The sequence below is a fragment of the Pinus tabuliformis genome, chromosome 6 (assembly GCF_031772625.1).
Source record: "Pinus tabuliformis cultivar Carrire ecotype Pingquan chromosome 6, CPIR1, whole genome shotgun sequence".
NCBI lineage: Eukaryota > Viridiplantae > Streptophyta > Pinopsida > Pinales > Pinaceae > Pinus > Pinus tabuliformis.
The window spans coordinates 2103915173-2103930196 of NC_142292.1; positions in this window are offsets into that span (position 1 = coordinate 2103915173).

Below are 15024 nucleotides of genomic sequence, written 5' to 3' on the forward strand. Positions count from 1 at the left end.
AAACTGGAAATTTCATTAATGTAAACAAGTCTCTGTTACAAAGCTCAATTCTCTTCTCTCCAACCCCCTGTTTCAATCTCTCTATCCTTTCTTATACAAAAGCAGTTCTTGAGATCAAGGTAACTGTTGCTTGCTATTTACATGAAGGCTGTAATAAGCCTAAAACTGAATACAAAAGATAGAAAGAGGAAGTCTGAATTGGTTCTGCCATTACAACTACAGTTCGATAATAGCTCTGCCAGCTCGATGTATAAACTTAACCATTTGACTTGGAAATCTGCACGTAAAACGAAGTTTAGCAAGCGCTTTGGTCATAATCCCCTAGACTATGCTTCAATGATTAAATAATTCATAAAGACATGATTAGAGGTGTACCTGCATGATTTAGGATATGAAATGACTTAGTTAGGAGTGAAAATGTGAAGGAAAATAGGATAAAAAGGTAAGTAAAAACATGCAAGTTTAGCTCCCAACATCTCCCCCCAACTGGTCTTTCTGCATGTCCTCATGCAGCCCGTCGCCTTCGCAGGTCTGGGTTAAATCGGCTGTGATCAGCATGTAGTTGAGAGAGATCATATTTCTCGACCATATCTGTCCTTGGGGGTTTGTATCCATCTGTCAGTAAAATATCTTTCCACCAATCAATGTTCACATTGTAGGCAAGACAATATTGATCTGCTGGCAACCAAAGGATGGGAAACGGAAACCTCAACCCCATCCAATGAACCCCTCGAGTATGGATGCAAACAATATACCGTGGCAATATTTCCAGTACTCGACATAGTTAGGGGCCCCAAAAGGTTCCCGCACTTTGACAACTGATGATGACAACAACCATCTCCTCTGACAACTATCCAGAGCCTCATCCTCACAAGCAATCACTTGTGTCGTGCATAATCTGGTGTACCGTCTTTGAGTTCCCAATATCTTTTCTGGATGCCCCTCAATCCTCAAGAAGGTAGCATGCCTATTATAAATAGTGTTATACTGCCAATGCTCTCTTTGAATAAGAAGAGGCCTAGTAGATTGATTTGCTTCAAATGTATCACTGGCCTTCTTCCACTTGACTTGATTGATGGTGTAGGATGTGAAAGCTCTCAGTTGAATATCCCCTACATAGGGGACTGGGTTGAATGCTTGATCATCCCCCAAGAAATAATCATGCATATACAGTTCACACATTAAGTGTTGGTTCAAGACATCATGAAGCCTTATAATGCGGAGAAACTGTATAGGGTCCTCAATTTCATGGCTGATCTCGAGGCAAATACTTTCCAGGAAAAAGAGAAGGCATTGTTCATGAAGAAACAAAGCATAACTGTGAGCAGGGGGCGACAAACCATTACTTGTTGCGCTAGGGTAAACATTTCCTCCTTATCGAATTTCAACACTCGCACCTGCTCTTCTAATTGTTTGATCTTCTTCTGCTGTTTTTCTCGTTTCTGCCTCTCCCTATCCATCTGATCCACATAATCAATGATGATTTCTACAGCCTGGCTGCGAACTCTGTTTATCTCTTCCTGATGATCTTTCACAACAATTGTCCCCTGTTGAAGACGAATAGCCACAACCTGCCATTTTTGAATCTCGACAATCAAAATGAATTCCCGAGCCTCCCATAAATGGTCTATAGGTTCTGTTTGCACCGCAGTAGAAATAGTGGGATTGTCCTTGGTCTGAGCTGCTGAGGGGGCAACTTCAGTCTTAAGTATTGCAATTTTTCTCTTGTACCTTCTTGCTCCCCTTTGCAAGCACAACACCCTTTTCCTCAATCTTAGATTATCTATTTTTAATTGCATAAGTTCATTAAACTGAGATTGATACCTTTCCTTAAGGGGAGGTCTCCTTCGTGCACACTGTTCAATGAATTCTTGCTTGATAATGACCTCCTCCATTGGTCTCGTAGCTGGTGTGGGGCCTGATGGGTCATCGGCATAGGTGTCGACCGACTCCACTTTCACCCTCACTTCTTCTGTTTGCTTATCACGTTGAGTGGTGTCCCCTTTATTTCCTTTCGGAATTACCACGGTCGGGGGCTCAACATTCTCCACTTCTTTTTCTCCCGCCTGTTCTCCCATGCGTTCCAGAACTGCCTCTGGCTCTGATGGGTCAGTTTCAGCAGGCATTGCATCCTTTGATAATCCCTGAGTTTTCTCGGCATCATGCGGAATACCATCCTCAACATTTTTCTCCTATGCTTGCTCTTCCACCTAGTCATCCATTCTCTATACAAAAGTTGACTTGAACCCTTGTGGGGTAGCGTCAACGTGAATGTCTTCCCCTGGTGGTTCCACAGGGCTAGCATCCATCACCACTTCTTCAATTCGTTCCTCAGTTAGCACTGGTTCTTGTGTAGCAGCGCTGATGCCTATGTTTTCAATTTGTTCCATCTGTGCAATGACGGGCGTCGACACTTGAGTGGCCGCCTCAACCATTGCGTCAAATCTTGCACCAACAAATTTTAAAATTAGGGGAGTGACTCTTTCCTATTTCGAGCGCCAAGGAGTCTGAGATTTCCTCGCCCCTCTTGGTAGAGTTGTAGGAAGGGAGGAATGCAAAACACCGTCTCCCATTTTCATTTGGACTGTACTCCCTAAATCATGCCCCCCAACTTCTGCATTTGCTGTTTGGGCCGAGTCTCCTTGTGGTTCTTGAAGAACCATGTCAGATATAGGTTCTTTTTCTTTTACCGATGCCAGGGTTTCTTCTGTCAATGGTGTTGGTTCTTGTGTGACAACACCACTTACATTTTCTACTTCGGACCCCATGTTTTCTTGGACGGGTGGTGCTGGTTCTTGTGTAACAACACCACCTGCACTCTCTTCTTCAGACCTCAAATTTTCTTGGACGGGTGGTGTTGGTTCTTGTGGAGCAGCACCACCTGCACTCTCTTCTTCAGGCCTCAAGTTCATTTGTTCCAGTGATGATGGTGGTAGTTCTCCACCAAATATTATCAACTAATGTTGAAGCAACATCAACCATGTCCTCAATTTCCATCCTTTCCACTTCAACCGAGCCAACAGGTGATGCTGGTTCTTGTGGGGCAACATCGGCTATAACATCTTCCATCTCGACTGAGCCAACAGGCGATGTTGGTTCTTGTGGGACAACATCGGCTGTGGCGTCTTCCATCTCAACTGATCCAACAGGCGATGCTGGTTCTTGTGGAGCAGCATCAGCTGTGGTGTCTTCCATTTCGACTGAGCCAACAGGCGATGCTGGTTCTTGTGGGGCAACATCGGCTGTGGCGTCTCCCATTTCAGTTGAGTCTTCGTCATCCTCCCCTTCTGTAGGTATAATGCCCTCCAGTTCTTCTTCTGACAATTCAACGAATTGTGGCCAAGATATAGGAGTTCGAGCCAACGCTTGAATTACCAGTAGCCGGACCAACCCATGATTCGTGAGGACTACTAATACTTGCCGAGAGCGACGAGCGAATTGCACCATCAATTGAAGACTTTTCCAGAGGAAGAAAGGCATATTCAACGAATGAATTTGCGCATGCTGGAACCGAAGGGATGCTAACAGTTTGAAATGATACTTGAACAACACTGTAAAGTGTCCTTCGCAGGTAATGTATCTCAGCACGAAGTATGCAACTTCGTCCCAGGGATAAGGTAGTGACTTACAATCATACCCCCTCCCTTTTTGAACTGTTGTTTCTCCGACTTGTAAAAATATTTCCGGGAACTCCGGCAAGGGAGCCTTCCGCGAAAACCACTCTGCCCTTCTTGTGGCAATCCACTGACGGCCAAGATGGCTTCTTCTGTAATAGGGATATTGAGACCCCGAACTCTGGAATGATCTTCTTCCAAGTTCAACGCAAATTTCACTGTAACAGTCTCGTCAAACCCCTGCAATCTGTCAAAATATCTATCCCAACCTGCATTTACAAAGACCTGCCAAACATCTGCATTACTATGGACCAAAATTGTGCTCTCTGGTTCATGTCTCACAACCGCTCCACCCATTCTGCTATAGCTCAGTAGCAACACTTCGGAGTAGCAGAGAAACCGTTAAGAGAGAGTATCAACAGGTAATTTTTCTGTGAAAGGCATAGGAAATAATGATAGCAGGGTGTACGAATGGCTATTTTTAGAAATATGGGAAAAATCCACGACGTGTTATGGAAATAATGGCGAGCCATTATGGTAATTACTCCGTAGACTCCAAAGGACAGGTTCATTAAATCCAGTATCTATTGATAAATGTGCAGAGTAAGGTGGAGTGGACGTAGTGGCACGAGCTTTTTATGATGACGTCGACGAATCGTTATTGAAATTGATTACGCCGCTGTTTTTTAAATATAGTTGTACCTCCCCCCAACTGAGAATTGACCGTCCGTGGTCACCTCAAGTCATGTCAAAAGAATTATGAATCAAAGCCGCAAAGTCTATTCGAGGACATACTTGGCACTTACCTGGCGGAGTGACAACGCAGAGGAGTAACTACATTGATGGTGTAATGACATTCGGGGAGTAACAACATCAAGTACTTAGAAAATTTTTCACCACGAAGTAGCAGCGCCGGAGGAGTAACAACATTGGAGGAGTAACGACACTGAAGGAGTAACAACACTGGGTACTTAGAAAAAATTTCACCACTGAGTAGCAGCACCAGAGGAGTAACAATATCAGAGGAGTAACAACACCAAAGGAGTAACAGCACCGGGTACTTAGAAAAATTTTTGCCACAGAGTAGCAGCATCAGAGGAGTAACAACATTGGAGGAGTAACAGGACCGAAGGAGTAACAACACCAGGTACTTAGAAAAATTTTCGCCACGGAGTAGCAGCACCAGAGGAGTAACAACATCGGAGGAGTAATAACACTGAGGGAGTAACAGCATCGGGTACTTAGAAAAATTTTCGCCACAAAGTAGCAGCACCGGGTACTTAAGAAAAATTTTCGCCACGGAGTAGCAGCGCCGGAGGAGTAACAACATTGAGGGAGTAACAACACTGGGTATTTAGAAAAATTTTCACGACGGAGTAGCAGCACCGGAGGAGTAACATCATTGGGGGAGTAACAACACCGAGGGAGTAACAACACTGGGTACTTAGAGAAATTTTTTCTTGCCTCCATAGGATGTAAACACCAGTGGTAGTACCTGCAAAAAAAGAATTGAGTGGTATATATATATATATATATATATATATATATATATATATATATATATATATTAATCAGAGGATGCAGAGGAGGAATTATCTGCATTGACGACCTTCAAACCAGATTTATCAGAGAGATGTTTGATGAAGGCATTTTTAGAGGCCGACCGATGATACAGTCTGAGACGATGTCCATTTGCAATAAAAGAAGCATGTGTATCATCAATCATGACGAGTATGACAGTTCCATTATCAAATACCTCATCAATCTTGTAAGGCCCCATCCAACGAGAGAAAAGATTTCCCTTAAAGTCCTTAAAACGAGAATCATACAGTAATGCCCAATCCCCTTTATGAAACACCTTATTCTTAATAAATTTATCATGCCATTTTGTCCTCTGCTGTTGAATCACAGTAGTTCTTTGAACAACCATTAAACGAATTTCATCTAGTTCATTTAGCTGTTCTAGCCGATGTTTCTGGGCTTCCGAAAGGTCCAATCCTACTTCAAGAGCTGTTCTAAGTGTATTGATCTCAAATTCTATTGGAAACAATGGAGATTTACCGTAGACAAGCTCAAACGATGAAAACCATGTTGTATCCCGCCATGATGTTCTATACGCCCAAAGAGCTTCAGGAAGTTTTTCAGCCCAATCTCGATGCTTTGCCACAGTCTTTGTGAGAATTTTTTCTAATACCTTGTTCGTGCTTTCCACTTGACCGTTCGCCTGAGGGTGGTATGGGGATGTTATTCTATGCTTGATCCCATACTTGTTCATAAGCCTTGCTATCATATGTGATGTAAATTGCGTTCCCCCATCTGAAACTATCTCTCTCGGGGTGCCATATCGAGAAAAAATCTCTTCAAATAAAAAGTCCGAGACAACCTGTTCTGTGGCTTTCGCCACAGCCCTGGCCTCAACCCACTTTGTCAGATAATCTGTGTAGACTAAAATATAAACTTTCTGATGTGAAGATGGATTAAATGGGCCAACGAAATCAATAGCCCATTTCTCAAAAGGTTCAAGGACCACTTGAGGCTGTAACGACATTTCATCTGATCGACCAGGCTGACCCATCCGCTGGCAGCTATCACATCTTCGGACATAATCTCTCACATCCCGAAAGATGGAGGGCCAATAATATCCCATCTGTAACACTTTATGTCCGGTCCGTTTGTCTGCAAAATGTCCCCCACAGGGACCATCATGAGCAGCCTTTAGGACATCATAGATGTCATCTTCTGCTACACAACATCGGATCTGTTGGTCGATTCCTGTATAAAACAGATATCCTGCTATCCATGAATAACGGGTACTATGACGAATGATCTTCCGTTATTCCCTGTAAGACAAATGCTTGGGTACCTTCCCTGTAGCAAGATAATTAGCAATATCTGCATACCACGGAGTGTGAGTAGAAATTGCAAAAAGATATTCATCCGGAAAATTATCTTCTACAGGTGTACCTTCATCATTAGTATCTAATCTAGACAGGAAATCAACAACTACATTATCCTTGCTTGGTTTATCTATGATGGTAATGTCAAATTCTTGAAGTAATAACAACCACCTTGTGACACGCCCAGGAGTTATAGGTTTATTCATTAAGTACCTAATTGCTGTGTGGTCAATATGAACAAAATTAGGATATCCAGTAATGTAATGCCGAAATTTATTAACAGCATAAATAACAGCCAAGAATTCCTTTTCTGTTACCATATAATTTAATTCAGCAGGTGTTAAATTCTTGCTGACATAGTATACCGCATACGACTTCTTATCCTCTTGCTGTCCCAAAACTGCCCCTATTGTTGTTTGAGAGGCATTAGTGTGGATGTGAAATGAGAGTTCCCAATTAGGACCTCGCAAGTTCGGATCTTGGCATAATAGTACCTTGATTTTTACAAAAGCCTCTTCACACTTATCTGTCCACAAAAATTCTGCATCTTTAGTTAACAACTGAAAAAGTGGGAATGCTATTCCAGAATTATTTTCTATAAAGCGTCTATAATAGCTAGCGCAACCAATAAAACTACGTACCTGTGTCGGTGTCTTAGGTACAGGAAAATGCAAAATTACCTCTACCTTGGCCGGATCAACTTGAATTCCAACAACTGAAAGCAAGTGTCCCAGCACTATACCCTCTTTTTTCATCATATGACACTTAACTGTACTTAGAGAAACATGCATTTGTATACACCTTTTAAGCACCCTCTCCAAGTTTGCCAACCCTTTTTCAAATGATCCCCCGTGTGGTGTAAAATCATCCATATAAATCTCGACACTATCATCGACTAGATCAGAGAAAATCCCTAATATTGCCCTTTGGAAGGTAGTAGGGGCGTTACAAAGACCAAATGGAAGGACCCGGTATGCGAAAGTTCCCCAAGGGCATGTAAAAGTGGTTTTATCTTGATCCTCAGGAGCTATTCGGATTTGATTATACCCACTAAACCCATCCAAGAAGGAGAAAAACTTCTTCCCAGCTAAGGTATCCAGGACTTGGTCAATGAAGGGTAAGGGAAAATGATCCTTCAAGGTTGCTTTGTTCAACTCCCTATAGTCCACACAAATCTGCCACTTACCATTCTTTTTAGGAACGATAACTAGTGAAGACACCCATTGACTATCCGAGATAGGGTAAATAAATCCTACATCTAGCAACTTTTGAAGTTCATCCTTGACAATGTTTTCAGAGCGGGGTTCATTCTTCTCTAGGGCTGTCTCATAGGCTGACAATATTCTTTGATGTATATATGATGAGTGCACAAATCAGCAGGGATACCCTTCATATCTGTATAATCCCATGCGAATGCTTCCTTATGTTCACGAAGAACTTTCAGGAGTTGTTCGGTCTGGGATGGTGAAAGGTTCAGGTTAATATTCAATGTCTTCCCTGGCTCAATTTCTATAGGGATATTGTCACTGGGTGTAATTACAAGAATATATTCATCTTCAATGCCTGATTCAATAGTTTCCTGCGTCTCACAGCTCATAACAGATTCTAGAAATTGATGAGTTGTATCAGAAATGACATGGGGGCTGCTGATAAAAGTATTAATAGTATCATCTTCCGTTTCATTTTTAAAACAGAGGGCTTGACTAATAGTAAGGACTGGTCTGGTTTCCTCGCTTTCGACTTCAGGTCCTTCTAAAGGTAGGGAATTTTGTTTAAATGTTGTTTTACCTAATGAACTTGGTTCTGCAGGGGGGTAAAGAATAAGGTTCTTTGTATTTTCCCCATTAGATATCACCATGTTTCCTGACCGACATCCGATATAGGCATCTGCAGTTGCTAGCCAAGGTCTTCCTAAAATCAGAGGGTGGCCACCAGCTGGGGATTGTGTTTGTAACACCAGAAGATCAACGAGATAACGCCATGAGTCCACTGAAATTGTTATGTCTTCCAATTTTCCTATCAGCCTTACTGTAGATCTATCTGCTAATTCCAAGACAGTAGGAGTTGGTTTTAGATTTTGTAGACCCAATGTGAGCATAGTTTCAGATGTGATAACATTAATTGCAGCTCCCAAATCGACCAGTACATTCGGGATGTCAACCCCGTTAATCTACACTGTCAGAATTGGGTTCCCTGGATCTCCATATTTCACAGGTACATATTTTCCCAGCATAATGTCTGATAGCTTCCCCATAACATGAATGGTAAGTGAATCCCTTGTTTTCTTTCCAAGTTTCTTGGAACAATACTCTCTAATTGTCTTAGCGTAAATAGGCACATCCTTCATAGCTTGGAGTAAGGGAATTTTGACAAACAGGTTTTGCAGTTCCCCTAAAAGGTCAAATTCTGGCTGAGGATTCTGTTTACTCAAGGCTAATCTCTCAGGATAAGGAGGATTAGTGGGGTAGCCCTGAGTAGCACCCGAACGAGGAGGGGGGTGTTTGACAAAATTTTGATTTGACTCATTCTCGGCTACTTGGGATTCTGGTTCTGGATCTTCATCACCAACATGTTCAACGATAACTGGTGAAGTCTGAGCATTCACCACTCGACCATATCGCAGATTTATCTCATTACATTCTGCAATGGATATTCTATATCAAGGAAGGTTAAGTGTGTCAGTCTGTTGAGCACCCTTATTATTAGGATTTGGATTAGGTTGGATAGGAAGTTGAGGACGAGGAGGAGTATTGGAGGGAATGTTGGAAGGCAGTTGTAACTGTTGTTGTTGCATAGTTTGAGGAAATTGACCAGGAGAAGGGGAAGGCCCTCGCCAATTCTGAGACCATGAAGGGTTTGAACTAGACTGTGGGAACCAAGACTACCAGGGTGGATATTGATAAAATTGAGGCCATGATTGAGGAAAAGGTACTGACTGAGGACCCATATTTAAATTGCTAAAATACTGAGAAAGGTCCTGAGACATACCTTGATTTGAGCTTGATGGCCATGGCTGCCATGGTTTCTTGGAACCCATAAAGCATAGTTGTTCTACTCCTTCACTTGTTCCTTGGAATACTGCCTTTAGCCCAGGAAGGGATGGACATGAACTGGTGGAGTGAGTTTGTTCACATATTGCACACGTCTCCATAGTATTTAATGGACATTCCTTTAATGGATGTTTCTTCCTGCACTGAGGGCAGAAGATGGCCATGGTCCTTTCTAACTCCATTTGCTTTTTTTTTCTTGTAATGTGTCCATCTGAGAGGAAAGTGTACTCAGGATGTCGGTTTTCAAATTATCCAGCAAGTTCCCAATTTCTGCCTTTGTAATTCCTCCACTGGATGTTTTGGAAGTTCGAATCCCGTGCTTATTCCTTGCAGCCCCTCGTGAACACTGAATGCATAACTTGCAAATAGAGTCAAAGTCCTCCTTAGATATATCACCTTTTCCTACTATGTTCAACAGGTCCAGAGAGTCCTCCCTTAGGGCCCGGAGAAAAATAATTTTCAGGATATCCTTGTCCAGGTCGCTATGGCCGGATCTCTATAGAGTATATTTGAAATGTTCCACACAATCCTCCATATTCTCATCCTCCTTCTGCATAAATTTAAAAATTTCTTCCTTTATGTCCTGGGATTTACAATAATCCTGGTACTTCTCCAGAAAATATTTCTTCATTTCCTCCCAAGAGGAGATAGATTTTCCACCCAGACCCATAAACCATCACAGAGCTGTACCTTTCAGAGTAGCAAGGAATATTTTCAATTTCTGAGCATCAACCACATAGTCATATCCCCTACAGACAATATCAAATTCGAACAGAAATGTATCTGGATCTTCTGAGGAAAGCCCATGGAAGTTAGGCAAAGTGGTCAGTGGAATGGGCTTCATCGGCGCATCACCTCTAATGTCTCCAATTGGAAATTCAATCGAAGAGGTTGGACGTGCCATGAATACCCTCCAATAATCACTCGGAATTTCAACAGGTTCCTGCTGTATAACAACTGATGATTAAGGTCGCTTAACAACACTTCCCTGATCACGCGGTGAAGCAAATTCCCCCAAATTTCCTTCTGCAGGTATACTTGGATTGATTTCTTTTTCTGACCCTCTGCTTGCTACTTCCTCTTCTTCTACTATTGAAAGGGGTACTTCTATTTTCTCTGATGCTTTGCTCTCTACTTCTTCTCCTTCTGCCGTTGAAAGGGGTATCCTTACTCCTAAGGGTAATATTGGTTGTTCAATAGACTGCCCCTCAGACTGCGTGTGAGTCCTTACCCTAACAGCAGCTCGTGAAGATGCTTCAGCTTCAACTTTTGCAATGATTTCCTGGATGTAGGTGTTCCTACCTAAATCCTTCCTTCCTTTCTTTGGGGGTCCTCCTCTGCCCCTTTTATTCAGATCTTTATTCATGCAATTGGAGCATTAAAAATTCTCACAACTCAGGGCCTGGAGTAGGGTAAGAGACCTTCCCTCCCTAGGGCAAGAGAATGATTTGGAACAAAAAAGAAAACAAAGTAAAAAGTAAAACAAACCGTAAGCTCAGGGCCTGGAGCAAGGTAAGAAAACTTCCTTCCCCAGGGCGAGAGAGTGATTTTAAGAGCAAAAGAAAAACAAAATAAACAAAGAAATCTAAACTCAGGGCCTGGAGTAAGGTAAGAAAACTTCCTTCCCTAGGGCAAGAGAGTGATTTTAAGAGCAAAAGAAAAATAAGATAAACAAAGAAATCTAAACTCAAGGCCTGGAGTAAGGTAAGAAAACTTCCTTCCCCAGGGCGAGAGAGTGATTTTAGGAATCCAAAAGAAAAACAGAATAAGCAAAGAAACATTAAGCTCATGATCTGGAGTAAGGTAAGAAAACTTCCCTAGGGTGAGAGAGCAGCCCCTACGTATTCAATCGAATAAAAACAGAAAAGCCCAAAAAAATAATAAAGCTCGAAACCTGGAGCAGAGTAAGAAAACTTCTCTCCCCAGGATGCAATATTGATCCAGCGACGAACACCGGCTGTGTTCTTGCACCTTGATAGCCTCCCTAGCAACGATGCCAAAATGTTGGTGTCCAAGTGTGAATAAAACTATTCAAGCCTTTCCCACATTAATTATCAATTTGGGATACACTGGTTATTTCAAGGCTAATGTGCAAGGTATATGCAGGTAAAAATTGCACAACTCAGAATTGACCAAGAATTCATCAACAAATAATAAATGACTGTAATAACAAATGGAAATGACAACAATAAACAATCTGTAACAACAATGAAAATAATGGCAATAATTAACTGTAACAACAATACGATTCACAACATTTGCATCAAACCATCACAACAAGGAAAGGAAATACATACATGAAAAGGAAACTAGCACACACTAATTCAGCAGCACTTGATCAGGAGAGTGGGCCCAACTCCCTGATCAGGGCTGTGATGAACTCACGAACTCAACGAAAGATCAGAAAACTGGAAATTTCATTAATGTAAACAAGTCTTTGTTACAAAGCTCAATTCTCTTCTCTCCAACCCCCTGTTTCAATCTCTCTATCCTTTCTTATACAAAAACAGTTCTTGAGATCAAGGTAACTGTTGCCTGTGATTTACATGAAGGCTGTAATAAGCCTAAAACTGAATACAAAAGATAGAAAGAGGAAGTCTGAATTGGTTATGCCGTTATAACTGTAGTTCGATAATAGCTCTACCAGCTCGATGTATAAACTTAACCATTTGACTTGGAAATATCCACGTAAAACAAAGTTTAGCAAGCGATTTGGTCATAATCCCCTAGACTATGCTTCAATGATTAAATAATTCATAAAGACATGATTAGAGGTGTACCTGCACGATTTAGGATATGAAATGACTTAGTTAGGAGTGCAAATGTGAAGGAAAATAGGATAAAAAGGTAAGTAAAAACACACAAGTTTAGCTCCCAACAAAGATGAGTGTCCACATGAGGAAAATGAATTCTCTATATATACACAACGTTGAGGATGAAGAGACACGTCTGTTGGGCTTCATGAGCCTACATTAGACTTCTGGTCGACCTTCACAATTTGTCCATAAAAGAAATAAATTCATAATTCCATTTCTGCTTGTCAGAATTAGATTATCCTTAGATTAAACATGCACCTCTCAGAAAGAGGAATTGAATAAAAATATCATCTCCATCATATGCGCTGTCCAAGGTGGAGTTTGGCCCTAGTTGCCAATTTTAACAATTTTCTATTAGCTAGTGTAATTAAAAGGTGAAATAATAGTCACGAGAGAAACTAATCTAGAATGTAGCAGTGCAAGGCTTATTCCTGAAACCTTAAACCCATTCAGAACTATGCTCCTTGGAATAATATAAAAGTGCTATATTGTTGGACTTGATCTCTTATCCAAAAGTAATCTCTATCTATGCATACAAGGGAAAAGTGGCCTTTACGTGAATGGTTGGGTAACCAGACATTTAGATGTCAAACACTCGTGATTTTATATAAAACAGGTATGTGAAACCATTTCCCCTTTTGATTATGATGCAAATCTTCACAAACACACCCCTAATCATGTCTATGGCCTTGGCTTTAGCTCTGGTTTTACTAAGGGTTACGAAAAGCCAACAGATTCAAGATGTATACACAACCTTTAAGGTTGATGAAAATCCAAAGGAGTCGAGATGTATACACAACCTTTAAGGTTCATGAAATGCCAAAGGAGTCTAGATGTGAGAACATTATCATTTATAAATAAGACCAGCATAGATCCATCTTAAATACGGATCTAACATGAGTCGAGAGGGATCCAATTTCTTCACGTGCAATTTTTTTATGAATCGACATTATTTAAATATTTTGTATAGTTTATTATTTTTTCTTTTATTTGGGCCGACATGAGTAAAATTTCAACTTTTGATGACAAACGAACAAGATGACACATCATACTGCGCTGTAGAATGAGCTCAATAATAAATATTAAGACAACATTGAGGGGAAGTGCTTAGAGATGCTAAGTCAACTTCATACAAATGCCCTAGGGTGTACCTGGTGGAGTCCTTAATGTTTCCTTACTTTTTCTTCTACATATGTATGACAACCTTGTACATAAAATGATATTCCAATTCTTTTGGTCGTGAAGTTTAATTATCCAATTGTTCCAAAAAATTGCTCCTTTCTACCAATGTGGAATGAACAACATTGAGTACTCAATTGCAATCCAATCCAAAGAGGAATGAGCCATTTTGCCACTCATTTGTGCATCTCTTTTGATGCATCGCAACTTTAACACATAGACTCTACAATCTATCCCAAACTTGGGATTTAAATGGGGTGGTTTCTCCAATGGATTGAAAATTGTTTTGATCCCATTTTGTCTAGAATCTTGTCGTCCTTACCTTTAAGTCTATTTTCAATTTGGATTCTTGGTGCAATCTTCTCATGCAACATTGATTTCATGGGTTTTAGAACCATGTCAACATGTTGACCCTTCTCCCTTTCTTGGATGGAGAAACACTTTTATACATAGAAAACCAATAGGAGGGAAGACAATCATCAAGTGCTGCCCCAACTTATCAATGTGCAATCCAAAGAATGTTGAAGAAACTTGTTATACATGATTAACATTGACAATCCCTAACACATCTTATAGGTCTCCTTGGTGATGTATCATACTCTACCAAAGGCTTGCCATAATTCTAACAATATCTAAAACTCTTCTTTTGTGAACTCTATAAAGACTATGTTTGGGGATATATATCAAAGACTTTCCTAAAATTTGCTCAGGGTTTTAAAACCATGTGCAAGAAAAGCAATACTTAACACCATGTGTAATAGAATCAATACTTAACAGAGTTTAAAAGAAAAAGAGTAATAATGGTACATATACTCAATACACAAAGATTTGCTTTAGAAACCCTTAACTAGAAAAATGGACCAATTCAAGAGATGCGCCCCTTTATTTAGTTTTTAGCTTCACTATTCACAATACAATATGTAGGTATTCTGTCGTATTCAAAACCTTAATTTGTTAACCCATATTAGATTACAACTCCAACTATTTAAATGAAATTAATTTACCATGAGTGAAAATACCATTGGCTGAGAAGGCATAAAATGAACCAAAAATGGACCAAAAAAGTTTCTTTCCAGTGCATAGCCCCTTGACACCTAGAACCTACAAAGATTAAAACACATGTCCAACATTTTCAACACAAGGATATAACATATCATACTTTTGTCTAACATCCTTATGTTGATGATTATGAGCAAACACTTTTGTCTAACATCCTTATCTTGGAGCAATGATGATTATGAGAAAACTAAATTAAACAATTAAATCAATGTTACACAAGATGTGTTCCCCCGGGTAGTCAATATGAACTTTTCTTTCCATGTACCATTGAGATACATGTACACCAAGGGGTATGTGAGATGCTTCCATGCTCCCATTTGGTGAAACTTTGTCATTTTAGAGGGAAATGTTGAAATTCATTTGCAAACAAGAATTTTTAATCATGATAGTTACTTGTGATTGTTCATAT